The sequence below is a fragment of the Desmodus rotundus genome, chromosome 9, assembly GCF_022682495.2.
Source record: "Desmodus rotundus isolate HL8 chromosome 9, HLdesRot8A.1, whole genome shotgun sequence".
Lineage (NCBI taxonomy): Eukaryota > Metazoa > Chordata > Mammalia > Chiroptera > Phyllostomidae > Desmodus > Desmodus rotundus.
In genome coordinates, this window is record NC_071395.1 from 50411243 (window position 1) to 50428907 (window position 17665).

At 45.3% G+C, this 17665-nt stretch overlaps 1 long non-coding RNA gene across 1 annotated transcript in view; it reads left to right on the forward strand.

Annotated features, from left to right (window-relative positions):
• The window catches only part of LOC123479746 (uncharacterized), a 150176-nt gene extending 133001 nt beyond the window's left edge, over positions 1 to 17175 (forward strand). The window contains exon 6 of the long non-coding RNA XR_006655472.2: positions 16850 to 17175. This is a non-coding gene — a long non-coding RNA (uncharacterized lncRNA). The remainder of the gene's footprint in view (positions 1 to 16849) is intronic.
• The last annotated feature ends 490 nt before the right edge of the window (positions 17176 to 17665 follow it).

A 17665-nucleotide genomic window follows, 5' to 3' on the forward strand; every position in this document is an offset into this window, starting at 1 on the left:
AGAGTCCTAGCCCTGACTCTACTGCCATGCTGTGGTGAGGGGGATGCATGTGGCATCCAGGAACATTGATGAAGGGGAGCTGGTGGGTGCACGATGACCGTGTTCCCGTGTAGTCAGGTGACACCGAGACCCTATCAGTTAGAGCGGGGCCCTGTTCTTGAGCTGATGCTCTGGTCTGTGTACCAGGGTGGCCTTCTCTGAACCTTGCGGGCAGTATCCTGGGGAAATCTGGCTTCTTTAGGGTGGGCACCCTCCCTACCACATGGCTTTCCTGAAGTCACCCTCCAGTCCCAGGTTTTGAAGGGGTCACGGCCAGTGGCTAATTAAAGCAAACATCAGAAACCAGCTGCAGCATTTTTTAAAGTGTGGGCAGCTGGCATATGTGAGGCGGCCGGGGACTGTTCTGACTGCCACCCTCCTCTGTATCCTCCGCACCAGAGGTCAGCAACTCTGGGAACGCCTTCAGGGGTGGTCCTCGGTCTAGTCTGCGCTTTGTTCAAGGCATGTAACAAATGTGTGCCCTAACTGACAGTATTGCATAAAAATGGTTAGGAATGGGGATTTGGGAGCCAACCTGCTTGAGTTCAGTTTCTAGGGCTGCCATTTACAAGCTGTGTGATATTAGTCAGGTTACTTGGTCTCTCTGGTCCTATACAACTGGACACATTAAACTCACAGTTTGTTGTGAAGATTACATGGGTTTGTACTTGTAGAAACATAAGAGGCTGGTGCATAGAGAGGTTTGAGAAGGTATCACTGGTGTAGCTAAGTATGAAACAATGCTTCTCAAAATAAGGATCCAGGGCCACCCACGTTGGAGTCCCTGTAGGGCCAGGAGGGGTAGGGGAGCAGAGTCTCTGGGATAGAGCCAAGAATTTGTACTATGAACAAGCATTGCTGGTGATTCTTACCTGAAGACGAGGAGCCACTGTGGGAGGCAGAATCCCACAGAGGCTCCTCCCCCACTGTGGTCACTGCGCCATGCTTACTCAAATCCTAATCCGGGTGTTGCTCTGGAGGGACTTGGCAGGTGGAGATAAATTTCCTAGTCAGCTGACATTAAGATACGGAGACTATCCCGATGGAGCAGAGGGACCACAGGAGCCCTTTAAAAGACAGAAAGAAGCCTTCAGAGAGATTTGACAGATGGGGATCTTCTAACCATGCTGGTTTTAAAACAGAGGGGGCCACGTGAGAAGGAATGAAGGCAGCCTTAAGAAACAGAGAGAAGCCCTTGGCTTCTTTCAGGGACTTCAGTCCTGCAACCACAAGGAACTGAGTTCTGCCGATCAACTGAGTGAGGCTGAAATAGTTTCTTCCCCCAGAGACTCCAGAAAAGAACAGAGTCCTGGACTTCTGACCTACGGAGCTGCGAGATAATAAATAGGTGCTGTTTTATGCTGCAAAGTTTGAGTCAATTTGCCACACAGCATGAGACTAACTCAAACAAGCACAGGAGAGTGCTAAGGGCAGTGGACTTGGGCTCCCTTACTACATGTACATCCTCTGTCAAGCCACTGAACCTCCTTTCCTTCTTCTGTAAAATAGTGGCCAATGATGCACACTTCACAGAATGGTGTGAGAATTAACTGAAATGGGATATACAAAAAAGGTTTTTGCAGTTTAAAACACTCTTTTTATAGAATGGAGATTCCTGAATTTTTCATTTCCAAACATATCTTTCCCTTTGTGGGGAGGCCTGCAGCAAGGCTTCATGGTTCTGAGGCTGCATTGATTATTGGCGTGCACTCCTTTAACACTGCCTAGGGCCACAGCCTGGGGCCCTTTCTGCTGCTAAGTCTCTCTGTGCCTTCTGGCTGGGCTCATCCTGGGTGGGGGGCATTCTCTCCACACCCCACAGCTGCAGCAGACTCTCCTGAAGCTGATGCTCCTGCAGGTCCGCTGGGTGCGTGAGCCACACGGAAAGCTTCCTTCTCAGCTGTCATCTCACCATTGCCAGAGACTCATCAGCCTCCTCCTTGCATGGACGTGTGGGTCTTGCATGAATACTCTGACCAACCTCCTGGATGGGAGGACACCTAGGGACATGGGGGAACCACAGTGGGGTCTCCCCAAGCAAATTAGTGAGCTTTTTAAAAATCTTCACCCAAGGATATGTTTACTGATTTTAGAGAGAGAGGAAGGGGGAGGGAGAAGAGGGGAGAGAAAGAGAGAGAGAGAGGAAGAGAGAGACAGAGAGAGACACTGATGTAAGAGAAATAGCGATCAGTTGCCTTCCATACGTGCCTCCACCAGGGATTGAACCCACAACCTAGGCATGTATCCTGACTGGAGATCAAACCTGCAACCTTTTGGTGTACAGGATGACCCTCCAACCAAGTGAGCCACCTGTCCAGGGCATTAGTGAGCTTTTATCAGTGGCCTTTTAAGGTAAAGTCCAAAGCTGATGGGATTGTGTCAGAGAAATGATTTCAGAAGTTACCATCTACAGGGGATAAGACATGAGACTGTCCCCCCACTGCGAGGGGGACAGGAATATTAGGATAAAAATTTACCAGAGAGCCCTGGCTGGGGGCCGTGCTCTTCACTTCTCCGCAGTGTCCCACTTGCATAGATGGTGCTTTGCAGCCTTCCCAGAAATAATGGGGAATTCCATCACACGTCTGCTGCTCTGTGCGCCGTGGAAAACCCTCCCTTCTCTGCACAGCCAATCAGAGGGGAATCTGCATGCCTTGCTAATGCAATGTTTTGGGGGATATGGTCAAGTACTATACACAGACTCAAGTTGGGCCTGAGAAAGGAACCAAATCCCAGCAGGATGAAGCTAGAATTCAGTGCACTTCTTGAGCACCAACTACAGGTCAAGTGCAAAGACAGAGTGATGTGTGGATTCAGCATGGAGGGCTAGGATTGGACGATTGGACCCCAGTCCACCTGCTTCCCATGGCACCACGTTGACTGCTTTAAAGATGAAATGCAATACGGGCAAAGGGACTTGCCATTTTCTCACTTCAGTAACTTCCAGAAATCCTGATACTAGAGGACGTAGGGGGAGTCCAGCCCCAGGGAGCTCAGGCCACTTTTCTTCCCATTGTCACTGATCTTAGAGAGCTTTAGCTGGACAGCCAGGCTCACCTACCGAGTGACATTGTCAGGGTGGGTTGGGGAAAACATGCCACTCTCTCTTCTAACAGAGAAAAACAAATATTTTCACATTTCTGCCCTGTGATAGAGAAATCTATGCCCAGAATTCTCAAAGAGCAGCTCAAGAAACAAATAACCTTTGTCTCACTAATTTCTCATTTTCGTAACTGGAAAATAGGGCTCTTCCAGCTGGGCCACTGTATTATAATGAAGCATGTCAGAAAGATCTTGAAGCTTGATACAGAGAAATTAAACTCCCAAACATGCTGGTTTGAACAATTACCACTGCCCACCCTCACCCCCCTTTTGGGTCTATTTCTGAGCCATTAAAGGAACGTTGTTTTTCATTTGCTCAATAACTGAGGTGGTACCTGAAAGCGTGAGCGATGAACACCTCACCCCTCTGACCTCACATCGTCAGGCAGACAGCAGTGACCTCTTGTGATGATGAGGCTTTCTCTCCCCCATCTCTTGCTCAAGACAAAGTATTTTATAGAAACATCAGGGAGGGACCTGCCTTTATAATAACCATATGACTTACAGCAAAAATAAGTAACAAATGCCTGGGAATGAAAGGGAAGAAGCAGTACTGGGGACCTCTACCGAGCTGTCAGGTGCTGCTGACAGAGCAGTTTGGCGACGAGAGGGGCTGATCTGGGAACTGGGGGGGTGGGGGGGTGAAGCCAGGCAAACCTTTTAGAGACTTTGAAGCAGTGAGACGTGTCCCCTTCTGTGGCTGATGGAAATGATCGTCGCGATTGATAGTAACACCACAGCACTTATCCCAATGCCTGGCACGTAGTGGGTTGTCAACAAATAATAGGTAGATTTATTATTAAGGTAAATTCCAGTTATCAATGGAAGACTTGAATTCTAGCACATGGAGTTTAGGGGCTGCCTCCACTGTGGGCCTCAGCCATGGCCTGCTGATGACAGGGAGGGAATCAGATTCAAGTTGGGTGATCAGAGAGTCCCTGAGGGCAGTGGCTCATGACTCCGGCTGTCCCTTATGCAACTTTTTATGGCTTGGGAATGTTGAGGCCAGGCCAGAGAAGAGGCCGGGGAAGACAGCCGGTGGTCACGAAGGGCGCTGGTCTTGGAGCCAGGCGTACTAGCACTGGCCCTTCTTCTACCTCAGTGTGGGTTTGAGAAGGTGGTCTGTTTTCTGAAGGCCCAGAATGCTGGACATGAGTGCTCCCTTTCGGACTCACTGTCTCCTGCTCTGCCAGTTGCCGGTGCCTGCTCAGAGACTCTGGCTCTGCCCCCCCCCCCCCCCCCCCCCCCCCGCCAATACCCACAGCTGCCTACTCTGGGGAAAGAGGGAGGTCAGGTGCCTCCAGAGGATTTTTAATCATAGCTGGCAGGTGTTGAAGCGCCGGATTTATGAATGCTTTTCATCCTAACCAACCTGCTGCCGGCTCCCTGTGACTCTCTCTCACCTGCCTGTGTGATTTATACACTCATAGCCTGCCATGGCAAGCCAGGGGCTGAACTGCAGAATTCACCTGCCTCACTCTTTCTCAGATGCATTCGAGTTCTCTTGTGCTGTGTAATAAACTCATGTGCTGAAAGAAGTCTTATCCCAGAGAACTCCTATGCCTCGTCTGCTCCCAGACCCCTCCCTGCTACCCCTACCTCCCAACCTAGAGTTCCCCTGCAGCTCCTGGTGCCTTGGGCGAGATCAGACTCTGTCCATCTCACCTGACCCTCACGAGGATTGTGGTTTCCTTTCATGAGACTTGAACTCATGGATTTGGACAGGAGTCAAGGTCCAGTGCATTTTGAGGGTCTCTGTGGGAGAATTGCTTCTGATTTCCCACTCCTCTTCCCGAGCCTCAGCTCACAGGGCCCACCCTTTTCCCTCCCACACCTGGAACATGTTAAATACAAATGGCATCTCCAAGAGAGACTCCAGGTCCCTGGAAAAGATTTCTGAAGTTATTTTAAGGCATTGTGATGTTGCTCTGTAGCCAACACTAACAGCCTGCTGAGAAAGCCCTCTGTGTCTCCAGGAGAAGAAAACTACTGATACCCCTTTCCTGACTTATGTTCTTGAAATGAGGGTAACTGGCTACGTTAAGAGAAGGGTGTGACTTTTAAGGAGTTGATTCCTCCGTCTGTGTTTCTCTCTGAACCCCATTTGGTCATGGGAACCTTCAAGGCAGAGGGCAGCATGTGTTAGCCCTCAGCTGCGGTGTCAGACGCTTGACATCGCTGGTGGAAACAACCCGTAGGGCCAAGTGGGTAACAGAAATGAATGAGTCAGTCTTCAGGACAGGTGAGACAGTAAGGAATGGTGGGGCCTGGCAGACCTGGAGATCATAAACCCTGCATACAGAAGGTAGTTACTACTTAGCTTGAACTGGTCAATCTTTTCAAGAAATATAGGTGTAAGATTATCAGCTCTTCCAATATTTTCAAGAAAATACAGAAGTATAAAAATTCTTTAAAAGATCTTACTTATTTTTAGAGAGAGGGGAAGAGAGGGACAAAGAGAGGGAGAGAAACATCAGTGTGTGGTTGCCTCTCATGCACCCCCCACTGGGGACCTGGCCCACAACCCAGGCATGTGCCCTGACTGGGAATAGAACCGGTGACCCTTTGATTTGCAGGCCGGCACTCAGTGCACTGAGTCACACAGCCAGGGCCAGAAGTATAGATTTTTAAAAAAAATTTTATTTACTGATTTTTAGAGAGAGAGGAAGGGGTTGGGGGGAGGGAGGGGAAGAGAGAGACAGAGAGAGAGAGAAACATCGATTTGTCATTCCACCTACCCATGCATTCATTGATTGATTCCTGTATGTGTCCAGACCGGGGATCAAACCTACAACCTTGGTGCATCAGGATGATGCTCCAACCAACTCAGCTACCTGGCCAGGACAGAAATATCGATTTTTAAAATGTGAAATCTCTTATTTATAGATGATTGACCAATAATTCAAAAAATAGAAAATGTGATGCCTTATTCTTCAGGCTAAGCAAAATACATCAGCTGGCCAGATTTGACCCAAAGATTTTCAGTTTTCAGCCTTTGCCTTGTAGGCTTGGTCTCATGTATTACTTTCAACAGCCCACGAAGGTGGATTTTATTAATGCCCTTTTATTGTGAAGGAAGCTGCGGGTCGGGGAGGCCCACAGCTAGTATGGGGTGAAGCAGGAGCAGGCTGCCCTGACACTCTCGCAGGGAGGAGCCCCTCTGGAGGTCTGCAGTGGCCTTGGTCACTGCCCAGGTTGCACAGAATGAAGCAACAGTGAGTGTTTCTTCCCTCCCTCCCCCTTGCACACCCTTCAGGGCTTTCCAGCACTTCATGAACCTTCTTTTGAATTTGCCAGATTTGACCCCAGGTGCTTGAGAATGCCAAGAGCACCTGCAGAAAAATGTGCTTGTTTCTGAGTCATTGTGCTTGCTGGGCCTCCTTCCAACGTAGCTTTTCAAGTCCTAAGTAATGTTAATGTTTCTTTCCCCTTCTCATCCTAGACCAAGGTATCACTCCTCGGCTCTTGTGCACAGGGAAGAAAGTCAAACTGCCAGGAGTTCCAAGTCAATAAACACATACGGAATCAGACTAGAGTTTCTTGGTCGCCAAGTAGATTTGGGGCTTGAAGGGGGTTGGGGCATGGGCATTTCTTGAGTGTCTATGATCCTGTGAAATGGAAATTATTGATCTCATTTTCCAGATGAGAAAATTGAGTTCAGAAATGTGACGTTACCTGCCCAAGGTCACACAATGCCCAAGCAAATTGGACTTACAGCCAATCCCAGCTCTTAGGGCAAAATCCCAGCTCTGAATCCAATACGTTTGCCACTGTACCATGCTACCTGTGAATATTACAGTGAACTTGTCCCTGCTGGTGATGTTAACAAAATGGCCGTGAAATTTCTGTGAACTGTGTCGTTTCATCGTGCCAAGTAAAGGATCTGCCCGGAGTGACAATACAATATGGGCTTTGTGTACAGAGAAGAAAAGCAGGAGGGAGCCGAGTTCATCTTATCCCTTCTTAGAATATTTACTCAAAATTCTCTCAAAAACTTGTCAGTAATATAGAACAGAACAACACTGTTCTATTTTTCAAAAGTGTATGAGTCCACATCTGTGTACTTCCACATTCTCTTTGTGCTCTCGTTGTCTGTATTTTATGACTACATACATGCTATAAGCCCCAGGGTTCATTTCTCTCGTTTTTTGCTTTAAACTGTTAATTGTCTTTTCTATATAGTCTATGGTATATTTACGTCAACTTAAAATTTTGCCCAATATCCTTCATATTTATGTATGGAACATAATATATATGAAATATACAAATATATGTTTACATCTAAAATACACAAAATTTGTATAGTTACATATATATATATTTTATAAATATATCTTATATGTAAATATGTAATCTATAAATATATGTATAAATTAATATATACATTTTTGCAATGTATCAAAGTGTTGTTAATTAAAATCAATTATTTGTAAGTTAAATATTTAATGTACTATATGTTGCATATATGTTAATACAGATAAGTGCATATTTATATATAATATGTTAATACACATAAATATATAAATATTGAACGATGTATTCATTGTGTAGAATTCTGAGTTGACATTTTTTTCCCAGCACTTTAAATGTCATTCCATTATCATTTCTGGTGAGAAGTCAGTCATCGTTTTTGTCATTGTTTCCTAGGATGTCTTGTGTCTTTTTCTTTATCTGCTTTTATGTCAGATTTTTATCTTTGGGTCTGGCTGTTTTCTTACAGTGTATCTAGGTGTGGTTTTCTTTTCTAATCCTCCTGCTTGATTTTCGTTGACTTTGGATCTGTGGGTTGATATCTTTCACCTGTACACTAGCTTTTGTTTCTCAAATATGTTTGCTATCCTACTCTTCCTTTCTCTCTCCTGGGACTCTAATTACCTGTGTGTTAAAAACACTGAATATAGTACAATGTGTCTAAGCTGATCTGTTCTGCTTTTATCCCCCCATTTTCACCTGTGTGTTTCACTTTTAACACGTTCTACTGATCTGTCTTTAGGATCACTGACCTTTCTTCTGCATTCAGTGTTCTGCTAATCACAGAATAAATTCCTTAGCTACAATATTGTATTTTTTACTCTAGCATTTACATTTAGTTCTTTTTTTTATAGTGTTTTTTCTTGTTTCTGCTGAACTTTTCCCTTCTTCCCACAGGTATTCACTTTTCCACTAGGTCTTTTGGCATTTTACCGTGATCACTCTAAAGCCTCTGATAATTACAACATCCAGGCCATCTCTGGTACTGCTTCTATTGACTATTTGCTGCCTTGACTTTTGATTACATTTCCTTGCCTTTTTGTATTCTTATAACACACAAAAGAACACTAAGTGCTGAAGTAAATAATGTTTGCTTCTGCAAAGGTTTACTTTCTTTTTTCCTCTGATCCTCTGTAAGAGTGGGGGCTAAGCCAATCTGATGGGAATTAGGCTGGTTTCAAATGGATCTGGGCTTGGTTACCCTTTCGGTCTCCCTCAGTTCGCCATTGATACACACTTTCTTTTCCTCAGGTACTGAGATCTCAGAACCAGTGAGGGTCTGGAAATTTGCCTCTGATTCCAAATGGAGGCCATAGCTTTTGGGCGTGGGAAATCTGTGTCTGTTTTAGAGCCAAGCAGATGGCTGTGGGTCAGGAGCAAGTCCTCGCTGCCACAAGCCCTGCAGGCTGCTTTCTGTGCCTTGGTGGCTTGCATTTAGTCCTGCGGCCATTCTCCTGGGTTTCGGAGGCCTGGGGAAGGCCTGGAAGGCCTTGACTTCTCTCTTGTTCATTCATTTAGATTTCTTTGTGTCTTCAGTTCTCTGATGGTTTTTAGAAATAGAGTTTACTTCCTTCGGTTGCTAGGATGGAAGCAATGATCTCATAATGTTTTTCATCTGTATCAGAAGCAGAACTACTGTGGTTATTGTTATTATTGCTGCTGCTGGTGGCGGTTGCAACAACAGTGGTGTGTGTGTGTGTGTGTGTGTGTGTGAAATGTCGTCTATGGAAGCAGGATTTATGTCTAATTAGATTGCTCTGTGCTGTGTCCCGGTCCATGACACATATTTTCCATCACTGTCCCAGATAATTTTATCCTTGTAGGTCATGCTGTCTGGTCACAGCTCCCGTGACCCCACTGTTTGGCAAATAGCTGTTGACACCCTTCATGCATCCCCCACCTCCTTGCCATTCATTTCAGTTCTAGCAGCTAAATTCAGTGTGGCCAAATAGGGGTCATTTTTCCGCTCCCATCTGCATCATATTGAAATGAAATGATTTAAATCAAATACATACACACACATGTACATTTACAGGGAAGATAAAACAATTAATCTGCTTCTGGAATGTGGCTTCCAAGTCAGTGTCTTTTTGCCATTCCCAGTGACATGTGAAACTAGTTCCTGTATCACACCAACTAAGTGTCTTGCCATAGAATCTCTTAACACATTTGGAAAGAGTCAGGAAAAAAAATTCAGGACCTAAAAAAGAAAACCTGAACAAGGGAAAATGACTTTTCCTTGAAACATCTCTTAAGGCCTGGAGGACCTGCCCCAGCATCACATTCAGTCTATATCCCAAGGGATGTGGCTAGTCCGAGGACAGCCCGAGACGAATGCTGGTAAGTCTTTGGGAAGAGCCTCGACCCCAAGAGGTCAGCTGTGGGAAGTGGAGAGGCAAAAATGTAGTTCATGGCAAGAGTCTGGGAACGGGGGAGGGGCAGGAGCAGAGGTGGAGAGGTGCCCACAGTGGCGTCCTGGCCCAGGGCTGATGGCTCTGATTGTTTCTCACAGGAAGGCACTCCTTGCCACCAAACATTAACATTGCACTACTTGGTTTAAGTGATTCAGTCCAACTGATGTGGTAAGTATATAGTAGGTAACTGCACAATGTCCAATGTTGTGTTAGTCCAAGTGACAATCAAGGAGAAAGGGACGTGCAGAACAGCTCCGTTCCCAAGGAGATGGCCATGGTGATCCCACTATCATAATAAGAGCTCCTCACTGTTCAGCTGAAACCTGAGGACAAAATAAGGAAACTGGACTGAAAGTCAGATCTGGGTTTTCATTCCAGACCAGCAATGCCCCGATCAAGCCATATAGCTTCCCTGAGCCTCACTCTCTTCCTCTGTAAAATGAGGGGTTATTCAATGTCCCCCTTTATAACAAAGAATTTGTGATGCCTCCTTTACCAAATTAAAATGAAATTTGCAGATATTATAACACACTTATATACATAATAAAAATCAGTATTATGCCCTAACTATGGCAGAGAACTGAAAAGCAAGTATTTAAAAATGAATGTCTACTTCAAAATGTAAATTTTCAGACATAGCTGCTGTAGATGATGAAATGAAGTAGCCAGATAGTTGCGCCCACGTATAATGGATATGTTTAAATTTAAGCAAAGTGAAATCAGAAGTGGTTCTACGCACCAAGTACATTAAATGAGGGAACAGAGGTATCTACACATATATTCTAGAATTAAAACACGTGTCAGGGTTGTGGGTAACAGACTGGGCTTATTTGTATATGAAAAGAGAAGGAGGAAAGTAGCTTTGATTGAAGCAAGGACAACACACCAAATCAACTTACTGACTGGAAAAATAGAGAAAAATGAGGAAGCATGATATTTCTCACAAATGAGCTGTTCCTTATTTATAAATGTCACGTCAAAATAATGTCTAACATTGCAACACGGGATAGAGTAGTGAAGAGGCACTGTGAAAAGTGGATCTCCTGTGTGAAATCTGCCCTACAGGCATTCAGTCTCTGGCATCCGGAGGGATGTTAGACGTCTGTGTAGGGTATGAGGCAGTCCTGTTATTCAGGACTGTCCCTAGCATGGAGGACTTCTCGCATCTCAGCTGTCTTTCTGCCACATGCTACCATGGCTCTGTAATTATTATGAGAACAAAAAACACCTCTGTCAATTTTCCAAATACCTCCCAAGTAAGAGCTCCTTACCATTTGAAGTTTCATCAGTCTACTGTTCTAAGTTCAGAGCGAAATGAGTGGAATAGATAAGAAACTCAGTGGCCAGTTATGATGGAGATCAGTGAGAACAGGACCAACCTGATGGAAGAATTACTCTTGGAAGGATGGGTAGTTTGACTAACAAGGGTAGTTCATTCTACCATATCTTTGTGTTGATAAACAGAATAATCAAGATTTCAGGGTGGGCCCTTAAGGCATTTAGGTGTTGGTAATTTGACCATTCTCATGTAACTCTAGTATACGGCTCCTACATGATGCCCATTTGTCCATCTCGGCTGATCACAAGTTGAAAGGACCTCTATGCACATTACAGGAAATATGCTTCAGTCATTAAACATTCCACAATTGTAGACATTCCATGAGTTCAAACTGAGTTTAAAATAGCAATGATTCTGAATTACAGAGGTTCCACCTCAGCCCAGAAAAGACTTCCAGAAGCAGTCATATGGGGCAAGGTGGAGGGCAGGGTTTCCAAAACAGCCTTAGAGTTTTCCCAGAGATCCTGGGATCTCGACTTGTACTGATCTGCAGGGTGTCCATGAGAGCTTCAGCCCTGTGAATGCAAAACTCTTCTCAAACTAACGTGTCATTGGATGTCCCCACGGATGATGGTGCGGTTTTGAAAACCACCCTTATGTGTGTTATGGGGCATTTTGATGACAGCTCTTAAGTCTGATAAAATATGTCATCACACCCAAGTGCGTTAATAGCTGAGGGAGCAACAGAATCAAGCACACCTGACATGTACCTTTCAGTTGGCACTTCATAGGAGCAGCTGCAAGTGGCAGACACAGTGGAAAAGCAAAAGAGAGATTTGAGGAGAAATGTTGGCTGCCCTGGCAGTGAGCCCAGCCTGGGAGAAGAAAATGAAAACCAGCCATCTCGGGGCATCGTGACCTTCATAACCACACAAGCTTGCATCCCTTCCTGAGATGTTACGGGGGGGGGGGGTTCAGAGCCCTTCCCTTTTGGTACTGTGACAGATCTGGATAGAAGCAATATTGGGAGAATCTGAGCCATATGTCCCTTTCTGCAGGTGGCTCTTTAACCCCACTTATCACTGTGTGATGTCTGGGAAAATAGGGGAACAATAGAGGGAGGATAATATAGAAAGTAGTAAGCACATAGACTGTGGGAACTGGAGGCCATAGAGGGGTAGGAAAGAAAAGAGTATTGCTCTCAGAATCAGGCTCTTGGTTTCTGTCTGGGTCTCGCCACACACTCTGTCTTTGTGGCCTCCCAGTCTCTGCAGGTCTGGCCTGTGTTGAACATACAGCCGCACTCACTCCATGCTCTCTGGATGCCACCATACTTACGTTCTCTCGATTCCATAAAAACTCTTTGCTCCTTTGAACTGTTAACTTCACATTCTCTGGCCCCTCCCCAGACTCCCCATCCTCCACCTTAGTGTCAGTCCACCTCTTTTCTCTGGCCAGCTCCTCTCAAGAAGCAGATGGTGCCCCTGGAGAGTAACTGAAGAGAGGTCAAAGAAGGCCCTTAGGGCAAAGGTGTACGCAGGTTTAGGGGCACCAGCCAGGTATGGGGAAGCACCAGCAGCCAGCAAAGAGGGACGTGTTTGCTTCCCAAAGGCCTAAAGCAACAATAGGAAGAGCAGGTGCTGCGCTCAGGAGATCTGGCTGTGGGTAGGGTCCTGGGGCAGCAGAAGCCACCACCCACTGGATCAGCCTCTGGAAGCCAGGGAACAGAGAGACACCACTGCAGGACAACAGTGCCCTTCCCAGGGTGACAGCCAGGAGTCACACTTCTTCATGTGGAAGAAGACCACTGCCTTCCAAATCTTGTAAAAGATTTGGCAAAACCTAATTTATATCCAGAATCACAGATGTAAGGGATTCTGGGAAATACAATTGTTTTTCAGCTTTTCCAGCCTGTCCAAATGGAAGGGAAATAAAAAGAAGGGTGAGAACACCCACCTAAATACTCATCACACCTCTGGGTCTTTAGTCGTGTATTTCTTCTGCCCTAACCCCGCTTCCAGCTACACCAGAGTCCTCTCCCCCACTTAGTCTAAGTTTCTGCTCATGCTTCCTTCCCAGATAGACCTTCCTCTCCTCTCTATAGGAAGCAGTCCATACTCACTCACTCTCCATTTTCTGACTTTGCTCCAGTTACTTCACAGCCCTTATCACTCGCTACCCAAAATTAAAGCCTATTCATTTATTTTTTTCTTTCCCCACTAGATTATAAGCCCATGTGAGCAGGCCCCTTTTCTATTTTTCTCAATCACCCTATGTTCACTTTCTGTTTTTCAGTAAAGAATGAAATAATGTTGAATAAGTAAACCAGAAGAAGAGAAGACTTAATCCAGATACTGAAAGCCCATTATGAGACACACTGGGGAAGGAGAGGTACTCTCTGGACAGAGGTGATTCTGGAAAGGAATCAGGGAAGAGAAGGAATGTGATGCTACCTATAGTTTAAAGGTAGCTATTCTGGCATCAGCTGAGAGGCAACCTGGAGAGAGAAGGAATGGGAGACAGCAAGGCAGTGGGTCAGCCCGTCATTTGAGTGGGACCTCAGATGTGTGTGGCCTGGAGCAAGCCCATGAGCTCTGTGAGTACAAAAGGCCTAATCCCTGTCTCTCAAGGAGCCAAAGATCTACCTGGGGAAGTTAGAGCTGCATACATAAAATGCATGGAGAACATTGAGAAGTACCAATTAACACAGCAGGAGTACACAGGTCCACAGGGAAACCACAAGAAAGGAAGAGCCGGCTTTGGGCATGTTTGATTCAGAAAACTGCCTTGAAACCATGAAGCTGAGTGATGTACCTATGGAAAACCCAGGGTAGCTGAAAATGCAAGCGATTTGCCCAGGAACTAGTGAGAAAGGCACTAGTTCCCCACTAGATTATAAGCCCACACGAGCAGGTCCTTTTTCTATTTTTTTCAGAGACTGCCTGGCACTGAGAGGGACTCAAATATGTTCTTCTTCAAGATCATTCAATAAACAACTACAGCATCCAAACCCTGTGATATTTTCTGAGGGCTCTTGTCCTTTTCCCTAAAGCATAGCACTCTGGGACCACATTTTCCTCTTGAAATGCTCTATATCCTTAACTTCAGTCTCCCTCCCTGGCTCCTCTTCCTTACTAGGTGGAGATGACATCTCTTTTTTAATGTCTTGTATTTTCTTCCCTCTCACAAAGGCAAGTTCCCTCCCATGGCTGCTTCTGTGAATAAGACCCCAAATCCACCACTTGCATTCTGAACCTGAACCAACTTTGCCAATAGTTCCTCTAGGATGCCCTGCAATGAGGGATGATGTAAAATCAAATCATCTTTCTCCCCTGTGACAATTAGTCTTACGTGTCAACTTGGCTAGGCTGTGGTGCCCAGTTCTTTGGTCAAACACCAGTCTAGATGTTGCTGTAAGGAGATTTTTTAAAGACAGCATTAACATTTAAATGAGAGGACTTTGAATAATGCAGTTTACCCTTCATAATGTGGGTGGACTTCATCTAAACAATTGAAGATCTTTGGAGAAAAGTCTGAGGTCCCCTGAGAAAAAAGGAATTCTGCTTTCCGACTGTTTTTGGACTCAAGGCTACAACATCAGCTCTTCCCTGGGTTTCCATCCTGCAGCCTGTTTTATAGATTTATAGATTTCAGACTTCTGAGCCCCACAATTGCATTAGCCAGGTCCCCCCCCCCCTCTCCCCTCTCTCTCGTGTGTATGCACACGCACGAGTGACTCCCTCCTGTGCTTGTGTTTCTCACGGCTAGCAGCTCCCCCTAAGGCTCCTGCTATGGCATTGTCGTCTTTCCACAGACCTGGCCTTTCTCCTCCTCACACTCACCCTGAGTCCCCATCCCCACCAGACCTTGCTGATTCCACCTCCCAGACATTAACCCCCCTTTCATATCCATGACCACGTCCCTTTAAAAGCCACTGTCTTCTCTAACCCAACCCTAGTTTCATGTTGGGTCTCCCTGCAATCACTCTTGCCCCCTCCAATCCACACGTGCTCTTTCTCAATAACAAACCTGATCTTTTGGTTTCTCTGCCTGAAACCATTCAATGACTTCCTTTCGTCTCTATGGTAAAGTAGAAATTCCTTAATGCTGATCGAAAAGCCCTAGATGACCTAGCTTCTGCTATATATCTCATCCCATCTCCATCTCTACCCAATCCCACCAACTTACTCTACTTCTCAAAGGAGCCATGGCTCATCATGTCTCAGGGCATTTGCACGGGCCACTCCTTGGCCTGCAGCAAAACCTTCCCGCCTCTTTCCTCTGCTAACTTGTACTCATTGTTCAGCTATCATTGTCTTCTGGAAGTTTGTTCTGACCCTTCCAGTCTAGACTAGTTTCTGCTCCCATATGATTGCATCACACTTCTCATTGCATTATTGTGATTATTTTAATGATAGTACTTATCATTGTTTTAGTATTACCTACTTGATTTTCTATATCTCTCCCTGTAGACTGAGATTGGGTCTTGCTCACTGCATATTGTATCCTTAGTACCTAGTACATAATAAGTCCTCATCAAGTTTTTATTGAATGTGTACCTATATAAATAAATTCTACCTATCTAGTTTTAGTGCCACTAGCTCTACGGAACCCCTTACTGGGACTACTCAGTGTCTTACTAACTTCCTAGTCTCTCATCTCTCCTGTCTGTAATTTTCTGTTACACTGTTGCTGGTTCTGACATCACTCTGGTTGAGCCTTCCCCACTTGCCACATCTTTGGGCAGCCCAGGACTTCCATGAGATTACTGCTTTTTCTGGGGGCCCAGCTATCTACCAGCCATTCCCCATCTTTCCTCCCTGCGCTGGCTTTCATCGCAGGGAAAAACATCTGTTTTGGTCTCTAAACTACATTCATCCTCTTCTTTGGATTGAAATTAATTACTATTCTCCCTAAACACAACTTGATTTACATGATGGAAAGAACAGATTTCGAATCTTTCACATGCTGCTTCATTCTTGTAGCCACAGTGTTCTCACCTATGCAATGAGACTAATAATATCTATATCATCATGATGATGGCTTCTACTCACCTAATTCTGGCATGTGCTACATCCTGGGTAGCCTCCTGAGCACTCTATGTCTGTTCACTTCTTTAACCACTGAACCCAACCCCTTTTATAGATAGATCAGAGGCATAGAGAAGGCAAGCAACTTGCTTGACGTCATGCAGCTAGGGTTGGGGAGCTGGGGTCCACTCCTGGCAGCCTGGTTTCAGGTCTGTGCCCTCAGTCACATTGCCATGCTGCCTAATGGGAGGTACAAGTGGTACAGAGGATGAGGGTGCTTAGCACAGGACACAGCTCCAGCAGCCACCAAGTAGGAGGTTCTGTAAGCCCTGGGTCACACCGATGTATGATTGCATCATTTAGGAGCTGGTTGAATTTGAATAAATTATTTTCTAAGCCTTGGTCACTTTATCTGAAAAACTGGCATGTTACTGGTATTTCACAGTATTGTTCTGCAGATTAAAAAAAAACCCAACATATAGAATGTTCTTGGAATAGTACCTGGCATATAGTTAAATCTTCACAAATGTGTATTTTTATAATATATCATCATCATCATCATTTTATCACATTCTGCTTTGTATCATAGTTATTTGTGTGCACAATGTTAATCTCACCTATGAGATTATAATCATTCTGTTCATGGCCTATGTCTGAAATTTTTACGCATTAGAGGTGCACAGTATTCGTTAAATGAGTGAACAGGTGATCCTTTCACTGTGCTTCCTTTACAGGATTATGGAAGGACTGGTGAACTGAAAAGGGAATATACCCAAAGAATCCTGAGACAACAATCAGAAAGAATACAGGCACCTCTGCATTCATAGCAGCACTATTACAATAGCCAAGATCCGGAAACAGCCCGAGTGCCCATCAGTAGATGAGTGGATAAAGAGCTGTGGCACATTTACGCAATGGAATACTATGTATGCAGCTATAAAAAAGAAGGAGCTCTTACCCTTTTTGACAGCATGGGAGGAGCCAGAGAGTATTATAAGCCAGTCAGAGAAAGACAAGTGCCATATGATCTCAATCATATGTGGAATCCAATGAACAAAATAAACAGATGAACAAAATATGACCGGAGGCATGGATACATGGAACAGACCGACTGGTCTCAGAGGGGAGGCGGGCGGGGGGTGGGGGACTGGAAGAGATCAGCCAAAGAGCATATATGCAAATACGCATAGCACGTGAACTCAGACAACGTGGTGAAGGCTGGGGTGGGGGGCAGTGGGGGCTGGGTGGAGGGGTCAAAGAGAGGGAAATGGGAGGCATCTGTAATAGATGCTAATTGCATCTTCCTTCTCATGAAAGGCTGGAGGGCTGGGGCTTGGATGCTTTCCATCCTGTTCAAGAAGGATGTGTGACGTCCATCACGCAGCTGGGCCTGAGTGAGTCAGATTCTTCCCTGAAGTGAAGAAATCCCATGAATTTTTTCAACAAAAAAGGGTCTGCTGGCATTTCCATGGGTTATGGACAGCCTAGTAGTATAGGGGGGATAGATGATAAAGAAATTGAGGAAAGACCCAGGGCTATGGCGGAGTGTG